The sequence below is a fragment of the Cryptomeria japonica genome, chromosome 11 (genome assembly GCF_030272615.1).
Source record: "Cryptomeria japonica chromosome 11, Sugi_1.0, whole genome shotgun sequence".
Classification (NCBI taxonomy): domain Eukaryota; kingdom Viridiplantae; phylum Streptophyta; class Pinopsida; order Cupressales; family Cupressaceae; genus Cryptomeria; species Cryptomeria japonica.
In genome coordinates this window covers 560373822-560378999 of record NC_081415.1, presented here as the reverse complement: position 1 = coordinate 560378999, position 5178 = coordinate 560373822, and positions in this window count along the sequence as shown.

Genomic DNA, 5178 nt, shown 5'->3' with positions numbered 1-5178 from the left:
GCTTGCCTAATTTTAGTTATTTTCTCATACTCATAATCCTAGGCTATTAGTTTCATTTAATTAATAGTAGTGATAATTTTTTATCTTTTCATTTTGGTGAAATCGTTGGAAATACTGTCAAAGAGCACTCTATTGATATTGTTAGAAGTTCATCATTAATGTCAAATGAATATGGACAAAATTGTTAGAACATGCTGAAAGTGTATTGACAAGATTACCATCATCATTGATATCAATCCAAGAGTGTTGATGCAATTGAAGTGACATATTTAAAAGTAACTTGGATCAGTTTTGTAAGGCAATTCAAAGCAGATTCATAAGATGAGAATAATAGACCAGTTTATGGGGATAGTTTTTGAAGCACTCTTAACAACTATGGCCAAGTTCATACCATGACAATATGAAGGATATTTGCAGACTAAATTCAGTTGATCACATTGATAAAAAATTGTATACTCAAGACAATGAGTAGCACTTTAAAGCAAACTAAAATATTCCTAAAGTGAAGATTATAAATTAAAATAATATCCAAAAGAATATTTCTAAAGTGAAGATTATTAAAATAATAATCTTAGCTCATAAGACATAATGTATTAGCATGAAGTTAGCACTTAATTATTAAATGTAGTCGTATGTAGCATGTGACAATTGGTTTAAATCAAAAGAAAAGATAGATTTATTATCCTAAAAAGGTTGCAAACACAAAAGGCAAAATAGTTGTTAGAAAAGAAAATAAGATAAAATTAAAATGAGAAAAAAAAAGAGATATTTGTTGGAATAAAAGGACAAAGGCACAAAAGACAACACTTAACAAAGCAATGATTACACTTTATTGAGGGTGAATAATATAAGGTAAGTACATCATTACAAAAGGCCATAATTCCATGTATACTAAAGGAACAACAATTATATTTAAAAGGTATACAAAGACAACAATTAGTATTAAAATACCAAAGGTTGTGATTAGTTCCTGAATTAAAAGTCACGACCTTTCTAATGAATATCACTCTTTCAAAAAGGATGTCTCTCTTTCTAATGGATATCTCTTTAAAAAATGATGCCTCTCTTTCTAATGGATATCTCTTTCAAAAGGGATGCCTCTCTTCATGAAGGTAGATGATATAAAGTCAAATAAGAAAAGTCTTTCTAATGGATATCTCTTTCAAAAAGGATGCCTCTCTTCATGAAGGTAGGATGATATAAAGTCAAATAAGAAAAGTGTGGAGATGTTTGTGTGGAATAAGAAGAGGCGTGGAAGACAAAAAGAGATATTTATACATACCAATAGATTTATAGAGTCTGGTACATTAGATTCATGTAGTGGTGTTGGGTGTGAGTTAACAAAAGGAGATACCATAAAAGTGTTCAAAGCATATCTAGAAGAAATAAATAAAGAATGAAATAAAATGAAATGAACGTCTGAAGATAGGATTAAATATGAGTATGTGCACACATTATGTGCAAAGATTTTTGTAGGTTTATGTATGCAGGTTTTATAAGAAGAGTGAGTAAAGAAATTGCAGATTTGATTAAAAAAATGCGAGTAGAGAGAATTATATGAAGATCATTGCAGATTTGAGAAGAAATAGGTAAGAAATTTATTTTAGCGTTTTGAAAGAGAAGATAATGGTCATCTAGTGATAGGTTCATGATCAAGAGACTTTATAGCCAATTTTGTGGAAGACTTTATAGCATATTTGTGGCAGACAATATAGCAGAATTCTGAAGGATATTTATAATAAAATTGTAGATCTATCATCTATTGAATAAGCAAAATTGATAAGGTAGAAATTTGAATGAGGGGTTGGTGCCTCTAGTGGGTTAAGCACTCACAAATTGAATGAGGAGTTGGTGTCTCTAGTGGAAAAGATTCTGATGAATAGAATGAGGGATTGGTGACTCTGGTGGGTTGATACCTATGAATTTGTAAAAGAAGTTTCTTAAATATAAGAAAGCTATTTTGTCATGGTTTGTTCTTAAAAGATTTCCATTTAAATCTTATGTTCTATTTGTGTTACATGATAGTTAGATTTCTTGTAAGTTTTTATATGCAAGAATATACTTTTGAGATTAAATTATATGCTTTTGATATTACATTGAAAAATAAAGATTTATCTTGATTCTCAACCTTCTAAATATAACTTGCGTTCTCAATAGATACCACCTCCAAAGAAGGAAGAATAATCGGTAAAAAAAACCAATCATTTGTTCAACCTCTCTATGACATATTTGTTGAAGGTTCTCGATACAAGAATGAGATTTTGATTCTATATAATTAGACAATTATAGTGTATGACTAGGATGAAGATGAATTGTTGGGAGAAGATGTTGGACTAAGTGGAATGGTCCATTCACAAGAAGTAGCTATGAGCAAGAGATTTGTTGTCGTACAATAAGCGTTTGCTAAATACCCACAAAACAGTCGCACAACAAACCTGTGCTCAGTTGGAGGTGCGGTGTTTATTTTCATACATTTATTGACCAATTCCTTGGCTTGGAGGAGACTTGCTTGCAAAGTTTATGCAGCGATCAGGTTGATTATGGAGTCGTGTAAGGGAATATAAAGGTACAAAAGATTTAAGTGTTTACTTTGTTTCAAAGATCAATGTTGCATATGATCTATTTACTCTTCTCTACGTGAATAGATTAGCATATTGGATGGTTGGCTATAGTATATAATAAAACTTGTAATGAAGAATATTTCTTCCAAATATATTATGTCTTCTATGATCTTGTGTGTAAAATTCGAAAAAGAGATTACTCCAATAGCATGCGAAGGAGAAGGAAGGATATGAAGAAGAAATTGTCGTGCACAGCAAGACCGACTGAGAAAGATATCACTTTAATAGGTGTCTGTAAGTTTTGTCTTTTATCTGTGTGGTGAGCAGTTAAAATTCATGAACTTTATCAGTCCCTATCTTCCTTGTGTCCGTAGCATGTGTGCACCTATAGATGTTTGGATTCATTTTGGAGAAAAGAAGAATAAAAAACAGCATAAAGATTGAATTTTATTTTATTTTGTTTCCGTGAAGTTTTTTATAGTAGGTGTAACAGTGATTATGGGTGATTGTTCGGAGAGATAAGGTTGATATTAAATGGAAATTTTATTAGATAAATATTTGGGATTCAATTCTATAAATTGAAAATTAAAAAAAAATGCAATTAATGAATAAAAAGCTACAAGGAATCATAAGTGGAAAAGAAAAAGCACTTATAAATGCAAACAAGTTATTTGATTTTAGTAGTAGAGATTATAAAGGCAAGGCTATTATTGATCTTGCCCTTTTTGACACTGAATTACATCACATAGATTTAGATAGATCTTCAACAAAAAGTTGGGATAATTTGAATAAACTATTTGGAGCAAAAGCAATCAATGCAAAATTTTCCTTGAAACTTCAATTTTTTAAATTCAAAATAGACGATGGAATTACAATTTCTAATCATATAAGTAATTTGAGGCCTCTCATTATGCAACCAACTGAAGTTAAAGCATGACTAGATGATGATGCTACCAAAGCCATCTTGCTAAACAGTTTGCCTTCAAAATACAATAATGTTATTTTTACACTTAGCCAAGTAACTCCACAAACCTTAGAAAGTTATGATTTCAGCCCTTTTAGTAGAAGTCAAAAGAACAAAGGAAGATATAGAAGATGATTCTCAGGAGAAAGCACTGTATTCATGAAATAATAAAAGATTAGGGGAAATCAAATGTTTTTATTGTAATAGCATTGTTTTCATGAAATAATAAAAGATTAGGGGAAATCAAATGTTTTTATTGTAAGAAAAAGGGGCACATAGCCTGGGCTTGTGGACCTCAAGCCAATGATGTTACTAGAGGAAAACTCAAAGAAAAATCTAATAAACGAAACTTAGATTGTGTTGAGGATGAGGATCCACCAGATTGAGATTCTTCTTTTGGCCCTAATCACAAATTCGTACTTTGAGGTCTTCACATTTTGAGAGTGGTAGTATCAGAGGATGGACAAATTTCCATAATGTCAATTTAGCTTCTCACTTTGAGATGATACTTTGCATGAGAAGCATTTTTTGACTTTTTTTTCTACTTTCCTTTTCAATTTCCTCATCAATACTAGAAAATTTGAAGTGCATGTATTGTGAAGATTGATATTTGGAGGCAAGCTCAAGATTTGGTATTGAGCTCAATATAGATTGTTGTCCAACGAGCTTTTGAGATTGTGATTAAGAATTATATCCCTTTGCGGTCATTAGACAACAATAGAGCTTTGTTGTAGCTCTTAGGGATTGTTGTTGAATAATTCAAGAATATGATTTGAGAGTTCAGGATTGAGAACTCAAGAATTCAGCTTGACCCTTCCATGGGTCACAAGGCAGCTTGATGAGCCTCAATTGCTTTAAGTTTTGTTTCTTGAACATGAAAAGATCATCACAAAAATGTGTATTCATATTATGTAATCAACAAGTTTTGTGATGTAAGTCTTAAGGGGGAGTACTTTTGCAGCAACAATGTAATAAGGTGGGGGATGTTGGCATAATGCTAGTTATTATATCGATTCCTTCTAGTTACTAGTTATGTAGTTAGAAAATTGCAATTTCTCTTGCATAACTATATCACATATTCTTTGAATAATTAATTTGATCAAGTTTTGTTTTTGCTCTTCTCACTTTTGGAGGATTCTCCTTGATCTATTGATAGATACTTTGAGCCTTTGAGACTTTTATTGCTATATATTTTTCTTTGCACTTTTTCTTTCATGTGTGTTGTGGTGTCTGTATGGATTTTAGATGATGCAGAGTATGAAGTACTTGAAAACCATTCTTATCATGTTGAACAAAAACATAGCGTTGTTTGCTTTATGCTTAAGCCATGGTTTTGTGTTCATCTTTGAGTTTTCTCTTGTCTTCTCTTGTTTGATATTTGATCTTTTGTTTAACTTTTTCTTTTTATGATGTATCTTCTCTTATTCTCATTTTACCTATATTATGTTTCATAAATATCATGTGTTATATTTTCTCACTTGGGAGGCATTTTCTTTATGTTTAGTCCCTTTACTTTGATGAGGTACATTCATGCTTATGCCTAATGTTTCATATGCTTCTACAACTCACATCTTATTGCTACATGCTTACATTACTAGACATTAATGCTTTCATGGTCTTATATCATGTCAACTACATGTCACTTTCATTATT